Genomic DNA, 21,802 nt, shown 5'->3' on the forward strand with positions numbered 1-21,802 from the left:
GATGAGACCATCCTGGCTAACACGGTGAAACCCCGTCTCTACTAAAAATACAAAAAATTAGCCAGGTGTGGTGGTGGGCACCTGTAGTCCTAGCTACTTGGGAGGCTGAGGCAGGAGAATGGCATGAACCCGGGAGGCGGAGCTTGCAGTGAGCCGAGATTGCGCCACGGCACTCCAGCCTGGGCGACAGGGCGAGACTCCGACTCAAAAAAACAAAAACAAAAACAAACCCAAAACAAAAAATGGAAAAACCAACCCAAGACAGAGGATGAAAGATAAAGGAGAGCAGTTCCTACTCTCTTCTACTCTAGCAGTTTCTACTCTCTTCCTACTTAGCAGTTTCAAGCCTGGCTGCTCATTCCTCCATATGCATCACAGTCAATTAATCATCAATCAATCAGTAAACAACCCAAGTGCATTATTAACTGGCTTCACTTTTCAGGTCAGCTGTTCTGGGTTGGCTGCATACAAACACGATTTTAAATTTCTTATTTCCACAAAGAAATTCAAAGACTGACAGTTTATGTGTTCAGAATCCTCATGATGGAGACACACAACTCAAAACACATTGTAGAGGTATTGAGAAATACAAGTCACAAGACCAATGCAAAATATTAGATGTTCTCCCCCAGATGCTTTAGCTTGGGGTTTGTTTTTGTTTGCCACGTAGCTTTACTATTGCAGAACAGTTTTGTGATGTGCTTCCTCTTCTAGGATGCAGATTAGTTAAGGATCAGCCGCAGTAAGAATATGGGCAGTTATATAAACTGTGTCCAAGTGAGAACTCCCTTGATCCAAAAGACTGTTGGCTGTTTTAATTGAATCCATTTATTAGCCTGTCTCATCAGCACATACTCCTAAGACTGTGTACAAGAATATGAATACATATCCAGGGCTAGACAACTCATGATTTTGTTATTAAAAGAAAGTCGCTGGTAGAATTCCATCCATAAATATTTGAGTAGAGTTACAGAGGGACTGGCAGACTGCATTCATTCAAATTGGCTTTACTGGTCAACTTTTCAGTTGAAGCCTGTGAGAAATCTGCCAAAAGAAGAGTGAAAAATCAAGCTATATCCAACGTGTAGCTTGGAAGTATCCTAACTGACTATTTGCAGGGCAGCTCTTCGGCTGGTAACCAGACCTGGTCAATTCCTTTCTAAAATGGCCCCTGCATCTGTCTCATTTTCTTCATTACTTCTATTACCAGATGATCCAAGCCTTTATATCTCACCAAGCCTTCCCAATTGGTCCCTGTGTTTCCAGGCTCTCCCAACTTCAATTCAAACTCTGTCAAGGGGATGTTTTTTAGATCACCACTCCCCCTTGTTCATTTCTTTGTTTAAAAATCTAAGTGCCAATTCTGGTATATTGTGATTAATGCTTAAGAATGCCTGTCTTTGAGAGGAAGCTGTTATAATATTAATGAACAGTGCTAAACACACTGTGCATATCTACAATTTAATCTTTGAATGTATGTTACTAGATTAGCTCCCTCCTCCTTCTGTGTGATGGTATCATGCATAGAGTCAGTGAAAACCTTATGATGTTGTGCACGGACTCTGGCAACATGTAAATAACGTGTAAAGCAAGTTTTTATGATTAAGGAACCAAATTTATTGAATTTTATTATTGAAAGTTGAAACAACATATGTGAACAAAAACCAATAAAAGAATATAGTCTTTTCATGGACAACAACAACAATAAAGCTACGTCCCTCGATATTGTTTACTGAATCAAGTAGGGATTTTATTTTGAAGCAAGATTATTTATTAGCATAACTAAGACCATACACCTTAATTAAAAGTAACATAAAAAGTAGAGAGACTAGGTTCTTTCTAGGAAATGTCAAGGAAGAAGAAAGGCATTAAAGAACTATGAGAAATGAAAAAGAATGTAGTTCAAACCAGGCTCATCCAGGGCCTGGTGCTTATATGACTGTGGGAAGGCCTTTTTAAAAAAAATTAGAAAGTATATAAATACAAAATTAGGTGTAGGTCTTGGAAGGAATCAGGGCTTAAGCTTTATTAGCTTAGTAGTAAATCTGCCTCTGGGTCAAACAGACATGGCCTAATAACTGAGTTTGTTTTGAATATTCATATTTGGATCAATGTGACACAATCATGTGCTATCAACTCAAATTGTGCAGAAAAGCTTATAACAAGATTCTCTGGTCCCCCACCCTCCTCTTCCTTAGTTCCAGTCCCAGAGACAAGCTATTTTTGCTTTATCTTTCCTTTGGTGTTTATCACAAAAAGTTTAGTAATATATGCTCATAATTTTTTTTTATGATTACTCAATTTAAATAGTACCTATTGACTCATTGCTATGGCAGATGAAGATTTATCTTATTTTATGCCACCTCCTCTCAATGTTTGGTAGTAATTATCATTGCTTTTTAGTAATTATTATTGCTTTTATTAGTGTTTAGTAGCTTAGTCTAGCAACTAGCTTTAATTTTAGTTTTGTGTAATTTAGAAATTGCTCCATGATCTAATTCCACTGTCATTCAATGTGTAGCATCTCTGCTGGTTTCTTTTGTTGCTTTCCTTGAACACTAGATTCATAGTGCCCCTCTCTTCCAGCCCCGCCCCTTTGCCTATTGAAGTCCTTTGCATCCTTCAAAGCCTAGATCAATTCTTACCTCATCCATAAATCTCAGCTGTTCCAATAGACTTTGGTATCTCTCTTTGAATGCTTCTCACTTGACTTCTGCAACACGCAATTTAGCACTTAATTATAAAGCTTATTGTTTGTTTTTGAGCCCAGTCCCCTCCCCTTCCCTGGAGCCAGTCACTGTATCTGTTGCAAGGCTGGCTCTCAATAAGTGTTTATTGAACTGAGTCATTCTGTTCTCTGTTTCAGATTTGTGAGTCTTACCTGACTCACTAGATTATAAACGCCACATATTCTTGCATTTTCCCATAGTGTAAAACATAGAGTAGGTACTCAATAATAAATAATTGTTGAATAATTCTGATCTTTTTCTTCATCCACATTATCTTGTAGCATTTCTCCTGCATTTACTGGAAGGTAGGAGAGGGTAAGTGAAAGCATACTATTTGGTTTGAACTTTGGGCCATATTTTTAAAAATATATTTTATCTACCTTTTCTTCGTGAGCATAATTCTTGTTCCTCATTCACTCACTAAGCTCCCAAGAATGTTGTTAAATGTGGCTTAAAAATTATCCTTCAAGGCAGTTTTTGTGTGCAGAAAAGATTAGTGAGTTTTTTTGCTTTAAAAATTAATAATCAATTAATTAATGTTACAAATCCACACATGTAGTCCTTTTTAATCTTTTAAGTTCAGTTTATAAATGTTATTTTTCTGTTTATAAATAGAGCAAATTTTAACAATCATTTTTAAGGGGGCCTTTGACTAATATTTGATCCTTTTTACAAACTTAAACAGCCTGGAACACTTTAAATTTCATTTATAATTTAAATGTGCTTGATTTTCCTTTTATAGACTATAGTTGTTTGTTTTAACTAACAGACCCTTTCTAAGTATTTAAATAACTGTTGTAAATCTAACAAATCAAATTCAGCAATGGGAACACTAAAATCTCTTAAATCTTCCAATATTATATAATTAAAATTGTGTAAATCTAAACTCTAAATCAATAACTCAATCATATATTTTAAGTTGGAATTATAAGGCTGAACTGTTACATGAAGAGGCCAAAGTCTCATGTGACTTTTTAAATTCTAAATATTCACATATCCCTTAATAACAAAATTATAAAGATTACAGGTTTGATTTTATTAAACATTTATCAACTCAATTTCCAAAATTTGTGGGAATTAAAAGATGCTTATCTGGCTGGTCATGATAGCTCATGCCTGTAATCCCAGCACTTTGGGAAGCCGAGATGGGAGGATTGCTTGAGGCCAGGAGTTTGAGACCAGCCTGGCTAACACAGTGAGACCATGTCTCTATAAAAATATCAATTTTTTTTTTAAAGATGCTTATCTATTATGAAGAAAATGTATTACCCTGATGAATTTTGGGGATTGCCCTCTATCTTAGTCAGTTCCAGCTACTATAACAAATTACCATAGACTGGGTGTGTTAAATAGCAGAAACTTTTTTTTTTTTTTTTTTTTGAGACGGAGTCTCGCTCTGTCGCCCAGGCTGGAGTGCAGTGGCCGGATCTCAGCTCACTGCAAGCTCCGCCTCCCGGGTTCACGCCATTCTCCTGCCTCAGCCTCCCGAGTAGCTGGGACTACAGGCGCCCGCCACCTCGCCCGGCTAGTTTTTTGTATTTCTTAATAGAGACGGGGTTTCACCGTGTTAGCCAGGATGGTTTCGATCTCCTGACCTCGTGATCCGCCCATCTCGGCCTCCCAAAGTGCTGGGATTACAGGCTTGAGCCACCGCGCCCGGCCAGCAGAAACTTTTCTCACAGTTCTGGAGCTGGAAATCTAAGATCATGGCACCAGCATAGTAGGGATCTTGGTAAGGACTGTCTTCCTGGTTTATAGATGACAGTGTTTTCATTGTACCCTCACTTGGTGGACAAAGAGACCATATCTCTAATGTCTCTTATAAAGGCACTAATCTCATTCATAATCTAATTACCTACCGAAGGCCCCACCTTTAAAATATCATCACATTTGAGATTTAGGCCTCAACATACAAATTTTGTAGGGACACAAAATACTCAGTTTGCACCACCTTTCTACTTGATTTTGGGAGTTGCCTTCTTGGCTTGTTGAAGGCACTTAATGCCTGGAGAAGATGGCCTGGGTATTAGTAGAGCCTCATGTAGAACTAAAATGATCTGGCAGGCCTCTTTTCATAGTTGCTGGGTAAATGACCTCCGTTTGGGGTGATCCAATGTCCACTAGATTTGACTGAAGCTTTTCCTAATTTTGTCTGTCAGGGAAGTCTGTTACTTAACTGGTTTTTAGATATGCAATCTGCAATATCTAGTTGTACCAACCTAAGGCAAGGACTCAGGAAGCAGCCATGCTGGACTGGATTTTTTCATTTTTTTGGCTCTTAAGTTATGTAAATTGTAAGATCGCAAATCTTAAGATCTTGAACCTTATATTGTAAATCTTTGCATCCAACTCTTAGAACCTTTGAACTGGATAGTATCAGGCATTCTTTTAATATGTTTCTTGTCTAATAAGAGCCACAAGTTTTACACATTAAAATATTATCCAGTTGAACTAGGAATGTCTCTTGGCTTTGGCACAGCGGTCACAGTGTCTGAGCACGTTCTATTACTAGATGTGAGCTGGGCATAGGTTTATGAAATAAAATCTAGAAATGGGCACGGTACAAACCAATGATTATTATTGGCTCTGATTCACCCGGGCTGCAGTGGGGAACAGAAACCTAACAGCAGAGCAGGATGCTGCCCCAGCTAAGCCTGTTACAACTATAGAAAGTCTGTAAAAGGACAGAGCCTGGCTTCCTCTGGGACTTCATCTAGAGGTCAGGAAAGGGGTCTCTATCTTACAAGATAATTTTCATAGTATGAGGTTCATGTCTGCCTTGTTTGGGGTAGTATCCTCAATGCCCAGAACAACGCATTGCAAGCCATTCATAAAAATATTTTGAATGGATGGGTTGATGAATGGATGGCAGGCTGTACCAGGCAGGCCCTCTCCTGTGCATGTAAAGGACATATGTAGAGGAGATTGTTTATATAGCTACCATTTGACATGGAGCTAGAACCCAGTAATCTGCAAAATTCATGAGTGGAGTAGAAGCAGCTGGTTGACTTAGAAAGACCTGAGATGGTTTTTTATAAACACTCAAGGTAATACTACAACAACAACAACAACAAAGTAAAAGCCCCAAAGCTTTGCTGCCATGGGCAAAGAGCCTTTCTTTTTTCTTTTCTTTTCTTTTTTTTTTTGAGATGAAGTCTAGCTCTTGTCCCCCAGGCTGGAGTGCAATGGCGCGATCTCGGCTCATTGCAACCTCTGCCTCCCGGGTTCCAGCAATTCTCCTGCCTCAGCCTCCCATGTAGCTGAGATTACAGGCGCCTGCCACCATGCCCGGCTAATTTTTGTATTTTAAGTCGAGACAGGGTTTCACCATGTTGGCCAGGCTGCTCTTGAACTCCTGACCTCAGGTGATCCACCCGCCTCGACCTCCCAAAGTGCTGAGATTACAGGAGTGAGCCACCGCATCCGGCTGCAAAAGGCTTTTAATGAGGGCTTTGATGTGATGAGTATGATGTGTGAATCACAATTTTAAAAAGCGATCATGATTTTCTTCAGTCATTTTCTGATATTTTCTTATGGGCGTGGACGAGTGTAACCTATGCCTGTGACACCAATGAGGACAGACAGGCAGGCAGGATGCCCTGTTTTTGCTTGTGGTTACCGAAATAGCAAGTTTCCAGTCTGATTTTCTCCCTAGGCTCTCTTAAATGCCATCATAAGTATCACTGCAGACAGGGAGCAAACTGGGTGTAGAGATTGTCTCCAACACAGCAGATGGATTCCTGTTTTCTTTTTTTTTTTGAGACGGAGTCTCACCCTGTTGCCCAGGCTGGAGTGCAGTGGCGCGATCTCGGCTCACTGCAAGCTCCGCCTCCCGGGTTCCCGCCATTCTCCTGCCTCAGCCTCCTGAGTAGCTGGGACTACAGGCGCCCGCCACCGCGCCCGGCTAATTTTTTGTATTTTTAGTAGAGACGGGGTTTCACTGTGGTCTCGATCTCCTGACCTTGTGATCCGCCCGCCTCGGCCTCCCAAAGTGCTGGGATTACAGGCTTGAGCCACCGCGCCTGGCCAGATTCCTGTTTTCTTACTATATTCACTGCTGTATCATTATGGAGGAAAGCAGTTGAACAACAAGGAGCAGACATATGAAATAAAGTCTTTGTTACCGATAGGCAAGTAAGTATATTAATTTTGTGAGATGTTGCAAGAAGAGGAATGATAGGAATCACATCCTAGTGTGTGTGGGTATGGGAGACAGATTAAAAGGCATTCTTAGGAGGAGCAAGGATTTCAGGAGCTACTAAATGATAAAGTGTGAGATCTTAATCAGAAAGATGGTACTTTAAGTATAGGATTGGGCCTGAGAAAAATTATGGAAGGGTTGTATGAGTGGTTTGGAGCGGGAGGGGGTTGGAAAGTACAGAGGGGACTCCTGGGGAACGAGAGAACTTGCTTTTGTTCAGAAGCATTAGTTTAATGTTGAGGGCATTTGAAAAGACCTAGGATCTAAATCATATTAAAAATCAAACCAGCAGGTATTTTTTTTTTTTGAGGCGGAGTCTTGCTCTGTCATCCAGGCTGGAGTGCACTGGTACGAGTGAGTCATCTCGGCTCACTGCAACCTCTGCCTCCCAGGTTCAAGCGATTCTCTTGCCTCAGCCTCCTGAGTAGCTGGAACTACAGGTGCCCGCCACCACGCCCGGCTAATTTTTGTATTTTTAGTAGAGATGGTGTTTCACTATGTTGGCCAGGCTGGTCTCGAACTCCTGACCTTAAGCAATCAACCCACCTTGGCCACCCAAAGTACTAGAATTACAGGCGTGAGCCACTGCGCCTCGCCAAGTATTTTTTTTTTGTTTCTTTGAGCATGTGTTGCATGCAAGGCACTGAAACATTCTGTGTTTTTCCCCTTTTGTTTCATGTTCATGGTTGCTTCTCCTGAACATGCACGGATGAGAAAAGAGGAGTTAGACTATGTCTGCATATCTTTGGCCATTTTTTATCAAAGGGGCACAGATAGTCAAAGACTGAGCCAGCCTTGAAAAACAATGCATTTGTGGACTCTTCTCTATTACTATATTTATTCCTATAAATGAAAACTTAAGTACTATGATACAGTAGCTATAACGTTCCCTACAGCTCTTCACAATATGGCAATTACTGAAATGGTTTCTTTCCCATTATGCAGCCCCAAAGCAGTGAGATCATGAGGTAGGCGGCAAGAGAAAACAATATTTAATTTGTCCTAGAAGGGTGCCATGGGAATAAAAATATTCTCCTTTTCCCTGAGGTTTAAGTACGTGGACACAACCAAAAAATGCAGGAGTGATACTGCACACCAAACAAGCCCACACGTAATCGCCTAATTAAATCATTTTCATCTAATGAATATAAGCAACAAAATAAACTGGCATAGCAGCGAGTCAGGGAGTGATTCCAATGGAAGCAACTGCAGAGTTGTGCGGCCGTGCCGGGACTTGCAGAGCCTTTCTGCTTATTTTCAAGTAACGCCCGTGTTGGCACCTTAGCTCCAGGTGAGTGGGTCTGAGAAGGCAACTCTGTCTGGCAGTCTCCCAAACAGGGTTGGACCTCCTATGTACCTTCACCTTTTGCCTGGGGAAAGCTGAGTTTTACCCGAGAATGCTGGGGAACATAGCCTGGGCTAAGTGTGTTCCTCAGGGCTGTGTTAGGGGTTTCCCCAGTTGGCCTGGAGTTTGTTAATAACAGATTATTTACAAAGACAAATCCCAGGTTCCTTGATCTTGGTAATGGTAGATGGAAAAAGTTTATGGTGTTATTCTGTGTTGCTTTAACATGAGATAAACAATGAGTTGCCTTCTGTCTCAAAATGGTAAGGGATATTTTGGAAACATTTTGAGAACAATTTTTCAGCCTTTACCATCTTGTTTGACTTCTCCCTTTAAAACGATCTTCTTGGCCAGGTGCAGTGGCTCATGCTTGTAATCCCTGCACTTTGGGAGGCCGAGGTGGGTGGATCATTTGAGGTCAGGAGTTCAAAACCAGCCTGGCCCACATGGTGAAACCCCATCTTTACTAAAAATACAAAAATTAGCCAGGCGTGGTGGTGAGTGCCTGTAATCCCAGCTACGAGGGAGGCGGAGGCAGGAGAATCCCTTGAGCCTGGGAGGCGGAGGTTGTAGTTAGCTGAGATTGCTCCACTGCACTCCAGCCTGGGAGACAGAGTGAGACTCCGTCTCAAAAACAAAAAACATAAAACATTTTCTTTGCCTCTTGCCCTACCTATAGGGAAAAAAAAAAAAAAAAAAAAAAAAAAAAAGGAAAAAACAAACAAGAAAACAAACTAAAATAAGTTGACCACAAGGACAGCTTACTGCATTTTACAATGGAAGAAACAATGATTTTGGAACTATTCTGACATGTATTGACTGACAACTGGGTTCTGCCACTCCCTGGTTCTATGACCATGAACAGGTTCAGATTCTTCGTCTGTAAAATGGGAATGATAAAGCAGATTCAATGAGACAGTATATGAAACATGTAGATAGAACTGTTCTTCAAGGAAGATTGGTTTCCTTGGCTGAGAGGTGCATACTCTATTTATGGGCGGACATCCCTTACTTTCTAGATGCTTCTGTGACAGGGGATTCCCATCTTGTCACGTAGGCAGGAAAGTCCCTTCTTACTATGTGGATTGTAGGGGTGTGAGAATATTTCTTTTCTCACCACTGTGGCAGTGAGGGTTAGAGGAGTCCCTTTTCACCCCTTTATTTATGTTTTATTTTTTGCTTTTCTTTTGAGACAGAGTTTCACTCTTGTTGCCCAGGCTGGAGTGCAATGGCAAGATCTCGGTTTACTGCAACCTCTGCCTCCCGAGTTCAAGCGATTCTCATGCCTCAGCCTCCTGAGTAGCTGGGATTATAGGTGCCCACCACCATGCCTGGCTAATTTTTGTATTTTTAGTAGAGATGGGGTTTCACCATGTTGGTTGCCCAAGCTGGTCTCGAACTCCTGACCTCAAGTGATCCACCCGCCTCTGCCCCTCAAAGTGCTGGAATTACAGGCGTGAACCATCGCGCCCAGCCCACTCCTTTAATAATGGAAAAGAGGGGAAAGAAAGCGTGGAAAAAGTCACTTCTGGGCAATGTAGTGCAGAGCTTGATGGGAGTGGAGGCAAACTCCATTCTTGCCATGAGTTTTGTGCCTCTGGAGGGGAGAGGTCTGGTCTATTTCTAGTGCATATTTCCCTATAGGCTGACCCCTCCCCATCTTGTACTGTTTCCCACTTACCCCCACACATCTTTTAAAATCTGTAATATCAACACTTCCCTGGGTTCTTGCTCCTGTACCTCTCCTCTTATTAGCCATTAATCTTCATTTGTGTTTGCAGTATATGCCAGTAATGTGGAAACAATCTTATTTCTAGCTAAGGGAGATCTGAGAAACTTTATATAACACACAGAAAAGTCACAACCCTCATCCTTGTGGACCCTGCTGCCTAGTGGACAGAAGTAAGTATATGGGCATAGGTGTGAGGGAGGAGAAGCCCTGGGCCTTTGGGCAGCCATGCGACTTACAAAAGAAGATGCAGAGTTGACAGTTGGATTTAAAAGTGTTTGTGCCAGTCAGGCCCAGTGGCTTACTCCTGTAATCTAAGCACTTTGGGAGGCTGAGGTGGGTGGATCACTTGCGGCCAGGAATTTGAGACCAGCCTGGCCAATGTGGTGAAACACCATCTCTACGAAAAATACAAAAATTAGCTGGGCATGGTGGTGTGCACCTGTAGTTCCAGCTACTCAGGAGATTGAAGCAGGAGAATCGCTTGAACCTGGGAGGTGGATGTTGCAGTGAGTCAAGATTGTGCCATTGCGCTCCAGCCTGGGCAACAGAGTGACTCTGTCTCAAAAAAAAAAAGGCCGGGCGCGGTGGCTCAAGCCTGTAATCCCAGCACTTTGGGAGGCCGAGACGGGCGGATCACGAGGTCAGGAGATCGAGACCATCCTGGCTAACACGGTGAAACCCCGTCTCTACTAAAAAAAGACAAAAAAGGAGCCGGGCGCCTGTAGTCCCAGCTACTCAGGAGGCTGAGGCAGGAGAATGGCGTGAACCCGGGAGGCGGAGCTTGCAGTGAGCCGAGATCCAGTCACTGCACTCCAGCCTGGGAGACAGAGCGAGACTCCGTCTCAAAAAAAAAAAAAAAAAGAAAGCAATTGTTCTCAATCTTGACAGCATATAAGAAAGCTATGTGGAATCTTTTAAAATATACTATGTCAGGATCATACCTCCACAGATTCTGATTTCAAAATCAGTATAGAAGGGAATCTGGGCATCAGGGTTGTATAAAGATCATAGGTGATTTTAACGTGCAGCCATGTTTGAGAATCACTTACTGCTCTACTATTCCCTCCCTTTTCCTTTTCTCCTCTCTCCCTCCTTTGTTTTAACTCTAATCCAGTGGTTCTCAACCTGAGCTGTACATTAGAATTACCTGGGCAGATACAGAAAATTCAGATGCCCATGCTATGCCCAGACCAATCAAGTGGGAGTTTCTAAAGGTTGAACTCAATAATTCATAAATTTCTTTTCTTTTCCTTGAAACAGTGTCTCTTTCCCTCACCTAGGCTGAAGTGCAGTGGCACAATCTTGGCTCACGGCAGCCTTAACCTCCAGGGCTCAAGGGATCCTCCTGCCTTAGCTTCCTGAGTAACTGGGACTACAGGCATGCCCCACTGTGTCCAGCTAATTTTATTTTTTGTAGATAAAGGTCTCTCTGTGTTTCCCAGGCTGGTCTTGAACTTCTGGGCTCAACTGGTTCCCCCACCTCTGCCTCCCAAAGTACTGGAATTACAAGTGTTAGTCACTGTGTCTGGCTAAACATCCGTAAATTTCAAGACTTGTGATTCAATTGTACAGCTCAGATTGAGAGGAAGATTGGAGGAACTAGGTGCACTGTGACCATCAGGTAGAGACCAAGTTAGCAAAGCAGACCGAGAGGTGGGATTAGCACAGAAACTGGAAGAAGATAGGATTCTTAGGCATTTGGTATAAATGGAGCCTTCAGTACAATGTTGATGAAAAGTAATGATAATGTTTCATTCCTGACTTTAAAGAGGATACTGCCAACATTTTCTGATAATAGGTACCATGCCTAAGAAGATCCCTTCTGTTCCCTTACTATGAGTTTGTATTATGTTGAATTTTATCAAATTCTGTTCCTGCATTTATTAAAATGGTCATATGTTTTTCTTTATTCTTTTCTTTTTTTTGAGATGGGGTTTCAGTCTTGTCTCCCAGGCTGGAATACAGTGGCATGATCTCGGCTCCCTACAACCTTTGCCTCCCAGGTTCAAGTGATTCTCTTACCTCAGCCTTCTGAGTAGCTGGAATTACAGGTGCCTGCCACCTTACGTGGCTAATTTTTGTATTTTTAGTAGAGACAGGATTTCATCATGTTGGCCAGGCTGGTCTTGAACTCCTGACCTCAAGTGATCCATCTACCTCAGCCTCCCAGAGTGCTAGGATTACAGGCATGAGCCACTGTGCCCAGCAATGATTTTCTTTTTCAATCTGTTAATACATTGAACCACATTATAGATTTTTCTGATATTAAACCATCCCTGCATTCCTGAGATAATTGCAACTTGATTATGGGATATTATTTTTTATTTATACTGTTCCAATTGGCTTTGCTAGTAATTTGTTTAAAATTTTTGCATCTTTATTTATGAATTAAAAAGGCAAAAATTTACCCCTTTTCTAATGTGTGCATGACTTTGGTATCAGTTTTATGCTGATTGTGTAAAACTATTTGGTGGCATATTTCCTGGAAGAAATTATGTAAGACAGATGATTTTTTTCTTGAAAAATTGGGAGAATTTTTGCATGAAGCCATCTGAGACTGGCATTTCATTGTGGAAATACTTGAAGATTCTGCTTTAACTTCTTTAATAGTTACAATTATATTTTTGTATACTTTTATTTGATATATATTTTTTATTATTTTTAATAGCTAATATATTCTATATAATTATATATAATATATAATATATAAGAACATTATATATTAATATATTATATATAACATAATATAATATATTAATATAGAACATAATATATAGTATATAATCATATAATATATAATATATTATATATAGTAATAGTCTATATAATAATAGTCTATATAATATAACAAACATTAGAAATAGATGCAGATGTAAGAGGTTGGGAACTAGAAAAATACATCTTTCAGAACCTGCTTTCAGCAAAAATACAAAGTATACAAAATATATAATAAATATATAAAATAAATATAAATATATATAAAATATGTTACACGTATTTTATATATACAAAATATAAAATACATATGAATATATAAATATAAACTATAATATATATTTATATGTATTTTTAATATATATATTTTATATATTTTTCTATACTTTGTATTTTTGCTGAAAACAGCCTCTGAAAGATGTATTTTTCTAGTTTCCAACCTCTTACACCTGCATCTATTTCTAATGTTTGCCAGCCAAATTTCTTGCTATCTCAATTTTTTTTTTCAGTTAACATTTACTCTCAACATGCTGAAAACTAGCTTCTGTTGCTTTGACAAGGTTGCTAATGAATCTTCATGATGCTGACTCAACAGGATTCTTTTTTAGTTTTTTTTTTTTAAACTTCATGCTTTATTTTGAGACTATTTACCAACCACTTCTTTCTGAAACTTTCTACTACTTGGTATGTTTGACAAAATTCTTTCCTGATATCCGCCTAACTCTCTGATTATATTCTAAGTATCTCCTTCCTAATCCCTTTCCTCTTTCCCTCCTCGTGGTGTGAATATATTGACATTTGCAGGTTTCCATGCTTACACCACTGCTCTTTTCATTCTATACAGTCTCCTCAGGAAATCTCATCTACTCTTATGATTTAAATTTTACCCCAGGGTACATAAGATTTTATGGAGTCTGAAGCTTATAAAATTTTGGAGCTTCTCTTTAAGAAAAAAAATTATAAAATTAAATACAAGTCCTCATCTTGGAAGTAAGGGGCATGAAACTTAAACTTCATTAAAATTACAGAAAATGTCCCTCTGTCTGCATTTCTCAAGTTGGAATATGTTTTTTGACCTCTTTCCTAAAGGTTCCTTTAAGATTTGTAAATGAAATTATTTATTGAACTTATCTGTCCCACAGTGGGACTTAAGATGTCCTACAGTATGGAGGTTTTAAAACATGGCTGCAAACCTATTTGAAATGCCTCCAATTGAGAAGTGGGGTCTACGCCTCTCATTTTGAGCCTGGGCTTTATGACTGCTTGATCAGTAGAATATAGTGCAAGTAATATGGTGTCAGGTTCAAGCCTTGAGAAGCTGATGGCTTCCATTTCCTGTGTTTTGGGATGTTTGCTTTTGGACTCCGGACACCATGCTGTGAAAAAGTCAGAGAGCCACATGGAGAACCCACATAGAGGTGTTTGAGCAGACAGCCTGGCAGAGGTCCCAGCAGGTGGCCAGCACCAACTTGCCAGCTGTGTGTGAGTGAGCTATCTTGGAAGTGGAGCATCCAGCTTCAGGTCAAGCTGCCCTGGTTGATACCACGTGGAGCCGAGGTGAGATTTCCCCACTGAGCTCGGCCCAAATTGCTAATTGGTAAGATAAATATGATTGCTATTTTAAAACCTTGAGTTTTGGGGTGATTTGTCACACAACACTAGATAGTTAGAACACACAGACATCTCAACTTGTTCCTTCCCCTATGTGTCTAATCATAATTAATGATGGTGTCAGTGACACCGTTACCCATACATTATGTAAGCATTTACTCTAATTTTTCCTATTCCCTCATATCTAATTAATCACTAAGTTAGGTAGTTTCAGATTTTACTTCTTACATATTTCTCTCATCTACTTCCTCTTCTCTATCCTTTTGTTAGTAGTGCCCTCTGTATCTTTTAATGTTTTCCAGGAGACTCTTAATGTATTTTCCAGTATTTGTCTTTGCCCTGCTCAAAATTGATTTCCTGCACTGCCACAAAAATGTCCATGAAATGAATTCTAACTATGCTACAAATCTGTTTGATGAAAAAGACATAAAATACTTAGAGGTTAGGAGCTGTGGCTCATGCCTGTAATCCCAGCACTCTGGGAGGCTGAGGCGGGTGAATCACCCGAGGTCGGGAGTTTGAGACCAGCCTGGCCAACATGGTGAAACCCTGCCTGTCTCTACTAAAAATAAAAAAAAAATTAACTGGGTGTGATGATGGGTGCCTGTAATCCCAGCTACTCAGGATGCTGAGGCAGGAGAATTGCTTGACCCTGGGAGGCAGAGGTGGCAGTGAGCCAAGATTGCACCACTACACTCCAGCCTGAGCGATAAAGAGAGACTCTGTCTCAAAAAAAAAGTTAAAGATAAAATGCAATTAACACATTTCTCAGCTGAAGAAAGACCTGAGTTTGCCCTTTTGAATATTGCAACACTAACACATAGATACATTCTTAAACAGTTTCCTGTAGGCATCCTAACCTTCATCTAGCTCTCATCCCTGCCACACTAAAAACCCACAACAATAACAACATTTTGCCTACAAAGGATTAAAATGCAAACTGTCTTGGATTTCCAGTATGTCAGTGGTAAAAAATAATACAAAAACACAATAGAATAATATCTTTGGGATTTGAGGGGGTACAGTTAGTCAACTCTTTTTTTTTTTTGAGATAAGGTCTCACTGTTACCTAGGCTGAAGTGCAGTGTCACAATCTTGGCTTTCTGAAGCCTCAACCTTCCATGGTCAGGTGATCCTCCCACCTTAGCTTCCTGAATAGCTAGGATGACAGATGTGCACCACCATGCCTGGAGGAGCCAACATTTTAATACTCAGTCAAGTTGTCATTATGAGAGAATAAAAATGCCAAAGTCCAAAAAAGAATGTCACCCACCATGCCTCCTAGAAATAAAGATGATTTTTGGTATTATTTGTAGTCTATTTTGTCCTACCTCCAGTGGAAATTTCTATGCCTAGTTATGTCATGAGATTAGATAATACTGTGTAGCTACTATACTATTTCAATGATAAATATAGTGCCATTAGCTAATATTTTTAAAATGTCGAATGGTTCAGCAACATTATAGAATAAATTAACTTCTAAAGGGATGCCCAAGGGGATGAAGTGACATTTTAAAATCTTGTTTCAATGAAAAATTTTATTTTCAACTTTCACGCATCTAATTTAACAAACAATTTTTGCAGCATAATGTGGAAATGTCTGAAGTAATTTCTTTCTGTCATGCCAATGATTGCTTGAATTTGAATATCTTATAGCCAAAATTCATACTCTTGATATTTAGAAGATACAAATATTTATGAGAATGTTGTACAGTATTTTCCTTAAAAAATTCTCATTATTCCTTGCTATTTCTTTAGATCAGAAAAATGTTTGATTAGATTCTGAAACTGTTTTAAAGTACAACATCCAAGAATTGGCTTCAGTTTGACATCAATCGGCACTTCTTTTTGTTTTCAGGGTGCTTTGGGTCTGAATTACAGCAAGTGACTCCCTTAAATCAATAGGAGGCAGATGTGGATTTAGATTTAGAAAGTAATGACATTAAGTCAACATTGAATAAATAATTTAATACTTGGAATACAGAATAACAGATATGTATGGTACCAACGGCTTTTTCAGAATCACCTTTTAATTATAGGAGTATCTGGGTATTACATGTTCAGTGCTTGCAAATAATGGTAGTGCTGAAATGATTCCTATTTAGGTTGAGATTTTAGCCTTTTAACTTTTTTCACAGGTTGTTACCACAGAAGAGATTATGTTCGAGTGTGTATATGTATTAATGAATGACATAATTCTAACTCAAATTCCACATCAAAATGGTTATTTTATCCAGAAGTAATTTTTCAGGTAACCTGGCAACAAGTTTAAAGCCAAGAGCAAATGAAGGCAGGTACTTTTATTTCTCATAGTTAAAGGGTGTTATATGTAAAGGGGTCATAGAGTAGACCTTACCTTTCACCCTTATTTTCTGTTTCAAAATTCTTCCTCTTCATAAGTCTAGAAGAAAGAGAGAGAGAAAAAGAACTAGCTGTTTCTTACTGCACACCCTTTGAAAACACATGGGTGATCACGAAAGATATTGTATGGTTTCCTAAGGACTCAAGTTAACTAGACTTCAGTAAGTCGGTTTATGTAGAACTTAGTGTTTGTTCTCCCTTGAACACATGAGAACACATGAGAAGGGCTCAAGGAACTGTGCCCAGTGTAAAAGGATCCTATTGTTAGGGTGTTGGGTTGAAATGGCAGGAAGGACTAGGTCTTCAGTAGACACAGCTCCTGAGCCAGGCACTGGCCTTATTTTTTCCTCCCTTTTAGTTCTGTGTCATAGAAAAAGAAATCTGGGCAAGGAAGAGTGAGGCAGGACAGCTCATGCAAATAAAGGAAGATCTCATCCTTAAATTTGGTTTCAACATAATCTCAATGAATCTACAAAGACTTATGTAACCTGAGATTTCTCGTGCCCGGAGCTTGTGGATCCTTAGTTCTGTGGCACCTGGAGAAAATCCCAAAGTTCTAGTATTATTTTGGCCACTCCTCACAGTCATCTCTGTACCATCATGTGACTGAATAAAATGTGAATGCAGAACAGTTTCCTGGATTTGTCAGCTGTGGCTCATTTTATGTTTCTCAACAGTTTCATTTGTCATCATTATTATTTAATTGGCTCTATTTAGGTTTTATACCACCTAGTTACACACTAAGTATCTTATAGTGGGACTACTTGAAGACTGTGAAACTTGCAAAGTAGTTACATGAATCTCATTACCTTAACCTTTATGATGTAAACAAATAGTTTACTTAGCTGTTTGTTAATATAGCTTAGGGTTATCTATGAATGCTACAGTTTTGCCAGATTTTAAGGTTACTCTAATATCATCATCTTGGAGCTTTGGCCAAAATTACAGCCAATGACCTTGTATTAATTTATTTCTGTTAATATTGGACTTCTTGGGTCCAGAAAGTTTAAGTAACTCATTAGGAAATTTCAAAAGCTTTCACGACTACGTAGTATTCTGGAAAAATATTGAATGGATCAAGTAAAATGATTAGATAAAATCTCTGTGGTTAAAATTCTATTGACTTAAAGTTCATAATTATTCAGAGAAGTGTGAAGCAAATTTGTTTCATTAGGTTATACTTTAAAAGACAGACTTTTACTTAAGTTGACTCTAGCTTAGTTCTTTTCCAAGCAGCATAGTAAATGAAACTCTGGCTCAGAAAATGTAGTGCAATTGTAAGTTCTGGACATCCAGTTATGGGGAGTAGGGAGAAAATTGTACTTTCTATATGCCATTCTATAACCCATTACAACTTGTTTTCCTTGCATAAAAAGGTGATTTTTTTTTTTTTTTTGAGACGGAGTCTCACTCTGTCACTCAGGTTGGAGTGCAGTGGTGCAATCTTGGCTTACTGCAACCTTTGCCTCCCGTGATTCTCCTGCCTTAGCCTCCTGAGTAGGTGAGACTACACGTGTGTGCCACTACGCCCAGCTAATTTTTTAAGTAGAGACAGGGTTTCACCATGTTGGTTGGCCAGGATGGTCTCGATCTCTTGGCCTCGTGATCCACCTCCTTCGGCCTCCCTAAATGCTGATATTACAGGCGTAAACCACTGTGCCCGACCAAAAAGGTGACTTTTAAAAAATGGTACTAGAGGGTGCTAGGAGTGTCTTTGACTTACGTCAAGATGAAGAAGGGTAATAGTGTCTGTTCTCACCTTTGGAGGGCATACTCTGTTACTGGTAGTAGGAGATTTACAAACATTTTTAAAATACCAATGTGGGTATAATCGGCCTCATTTTACAGGTAAGAAAAGAGGATCCTTGCAAAGGGTTGGGGAAGAGGTAGAATATAGAATTCCTAATTGACTGAGGAAAAAAATGAATGCATTAATTGGACATGATGAGCTGGAAGTCAGTAGATCAAATTTCCTGCCTCAAAAAGTAGGGGCTCAACAAAGACACAAAGATGGGTTTTTTGGGGAAGAAAAGATTCTATGTTTTGCACACCAGTAGTTGAGATTTGTGAAACTAGTACCCAACTACTTATCTATCTCTTTCTTTTTTTAAAGACAGAGTCTTGCTCTGTTGTCCAGATTGGAGTGCAGTGGCACAAGCATAGCTCACTACAGACTTGAACCTCTGGCCTCACGCAATCCTCACACCTCAGCCTCACAAAGCACTGGGATTACAAGTGTGAGCCACTGTGCCTGGCCTCACCTATGCATCTTTATGTTGTTTATGTACCTTTATGTTGTCTATGTGGTGAGCATATTGGTATTCATACTCAATATTCATTGAGTATCTACCATGTGCACAGCATTTTGTTAAAGTAGGGGCTCTCATCAGTTGTTCATGATGAAATAATTTAGAGACACTCACTTTCTGCCTCGTCTGGGAACTCTTATTCGTGCTTTAAGAAGCAGTTCATACTTTAACTTCTCTTTGAAGTCCTACCTGAATACATCAATCAGACAATAATCAACCTCTGTTGTAAATTTCTGTCTGTAGTACATCTATCATAGACTAATCTCATGGACTGTGTTTATTTGTTAATATGCTTGTCCCTTTCTGCTAGACTGTGTGACTGTGAATTCCATGCCATCAAAGGCTGGTTCCTTGTCCCTCACCCATCATATACCCCAGTGATTATGTCAGCCTGGCTCTTAGAGCATTTCATAAAGCTTACTCGGTACATGAATTTCTGTATACCAGCAGTTCTAGGTAAGGCAGAAAGTTCTTCTCCTTTAAAGTTGCTCAAAATTTTAAGAAGCATTGAGAGGTGACAATGTGCTAGCAGCTCTCACTCTCAGCGCCTCCTCGGCCTCGGCGTCCACTATGGCGGCTCTTGAGGAGCCCTTTAGCCCACCACGGCACCATAGGAGCCCCTCTCTGGGGTGGCTGAGGCCGGAGCCGCCTCCCTCTGCTTGCGGGGAGGTGTGGAGGGAGAGGAGGGAGAAGTGCAAGTTCCGGCGGGCACCAGTGCGGGCGCGGTCCCGGGCTCGGCGGGTCCGCACACCGAGCGGCCCGCAGGTGCCACTGGCCCAGGGCAGTGAGGGGCTTAGCACCCGGGCCAGCAACTGCGGAGGTTGCGCCTGGTCCCCCAGCAGTGCTGGCCGCCGGCGCTGCACTCAAATTCTCGCCGAGCCTTAGCTGCCTCCCCGGGGGCAGGGCTCAGGACCTGCAGCCCTGCCATGTATGAGCTCCCCGCCCTGCGGTGGGCTCCTGCCCGCTGCCTGAGCCTCCTGGACAGGTGCTGCCCCCCCGCTCCGAGGCGCCCAGTTCCATCAACAGCCCAACGGCTGAAGAGTGCAGGCGAGGCTCAGGACTGGCAGGCAGCTCCGCCTGCAGCCCTGGTGCAGGATTTACTAGGTGAAGCCAGCTGGACTCCTGAGCCGGATGGGGACTCGGATAACTTTTATATCTAGCCAGAAGATTGTATGTGCACCAATCAGCACTCTCTATCTAGCTAACCTAGTGGGGACTTGGAGAACTTTTCTGTCTAGCACTCTGTGTCTAGTTCAAGGATTGTAAACGCACCAATCAGCACTCTGTCTAACTCAGGGTTTGCAAATACAGCAGTCAGTACTCTGTGTCTAACTCAAGGTTTGTACATACATCAATTGGTACTCTGTATCTAGCTAACCTAGTGGGGACTTGGAGAACTTTTATGTCTAGCTGGAGGATTGTAAATGCACCAATCAGCACCCTGTCAAAACGGTCCAATCAACTCTCTGTAAAGTGGACCAATCAGCTCTCTGTAAGATGGACCAATCAGCAGGATGTGGGTGGGGCCAGATAAGGGAATAAACACAGGCTGCCTGAGCCACGCAGCCGCAAGCGGGTGGCTCTTTGCGATGAATTTAGCTGCTGCTCATTGTTTGGGTCCACGCTGCTTTTATGAGCTGTAACACTCACCAGAAAGGTCTGCAGCTTCACTTCTGACTGCGAGACCATGAACCCACCAGAAGAAAGAAGCTCCAGACACATCTGAATGTCTGAGGGAATAAACTCCGGACACACCATCTTTGAAAACTGTAACACTCCCCGCGAGAGTCCGTGGCGTCGTTCTTGAAGTCAGCGAGACCGAGAAGCCACCAATTCCGGACACAGTATGACTAACTGAGCTGCTACACACTTCAGGTATATTATCTAATTTAACCTTACTATAATCTACTCAGCTTGGTGTTATTTCATTGGCCTCTTCATTTATAAAACTGTCCGGAGATACTAAGTAGCAAGCCCAATATCACTGAGCTAGTAAGTAGTGGAACAGGAAATAAAATTTAGTCTGCCTGACTCTGAAGCTGTTTATTCCAGTGAGTTACACTGAGTTCCATATATAAGGATGCCAACATCTTACTCTGCCATTATCTATTTGATTCTTTGCATTTCTTTTTTTTCTTTTTCAATCCTGCTTCTTCCCTATACATTTCCTTCCCTCCATCCCGTCCCCTCCCTTCTCCCTCCCTCCCTCCCTTCCTTCCTCTATTCCTTCCTCATTTCCTTCCTTTTTTTTTTTTTTTTTTTTTTTTTTTGAGACCGAGTCTTGCTCTGTCATCCAGGCGGGAGAGAAGAGGTGCAATCTTGGCTCACTGCAACCTCCAGTTCCTAGGTTCAAGCAATTCTCTCGCCTCAGTCTCCTGAGTAGCAGTGATTACAAGTGTGTGCCACCTCGCCTAATTTTTGTATTTTAGTAGAAGTGGAGTTTTGCCATGTTGGCCAGGCTGGTCTTGAACTCCTGACCTCAGGTGATCGCATGCCTGGGGCTCCCAAAGTGTTGGGATTACAGGCATGAGTCATTGCGCCGTTACACATTTTTTTTTTTTCAACAACATATCATATTGTAGCCATCTCCCAGCCACCAAATGAATTACAAAAATACTAACTTTTCGAGATCTGGGTATACATGCCACCTGCTAGTATTCGGTTGGAGAGAAAATTTCTCAGCATCTTTCCATGTGGTGATAATGAATACACTTAGCATCTAGCACGTATTTAGGCATCCTGAGGAGGAGAGCACACCCAGGGTCTGAAATGTCCGTAGAGCATAAGAGTTTGGACTCA

General features: G+C 40.8%; 2 long non-coding RNA genes across 2 annotated transcripts; one reads left to right on the plus strand and one right to left on the minus strand.

Moving 5' to 3' along the window:
- Nucleotides 1-503: 503 nt before the first annotated feature.
- On the minus strand, nt 504-20,872 carry LOC139361922 (uncharacterized). The gene is made up of 4 exons (XR_011619908.1): nt 20,654-20,872; nt 16,690-16,734; nt 2,646-2,713; nt 504-1,044 (listed from the first exon to the last, which is right to left on the minus strand). It is a non-coding gene; the product is annotated as an uncharacterized lncRNA (long non-coding RNA).
- On the plus strand, nt 8,984-16,624 carry LOC105489988 (uncharacterized). The gene is made up of 4 exons (XR_011619909.1): nt 8,984-9,253; nt 10,093-10,177; nt 13,232-14,279; nt 16,472-16,624. It is a non-coding gene; the product is annotated as an uncharacterized lncRNA (long non-coding RNA).
- Nucleotides 20,873-21,802: the final 930 nt, after the last annotated feature.

The sequence above is a fragment of the Macaca nemestrina genome, chromosome 2 (assembly GCF_043159975.1).
Source record: "Macaca nemestrina isolate mMacNem1 chromosome 2, mMacNem.hap1, whole genome shotgun sequence".
Taxonomy (NCBI): domain Eukaryota; kingdom Metazoa; phylum Chordata; class Mammalia; order Primates; family Cercopithecidae; genus Macaca; species Macaca nemestrina.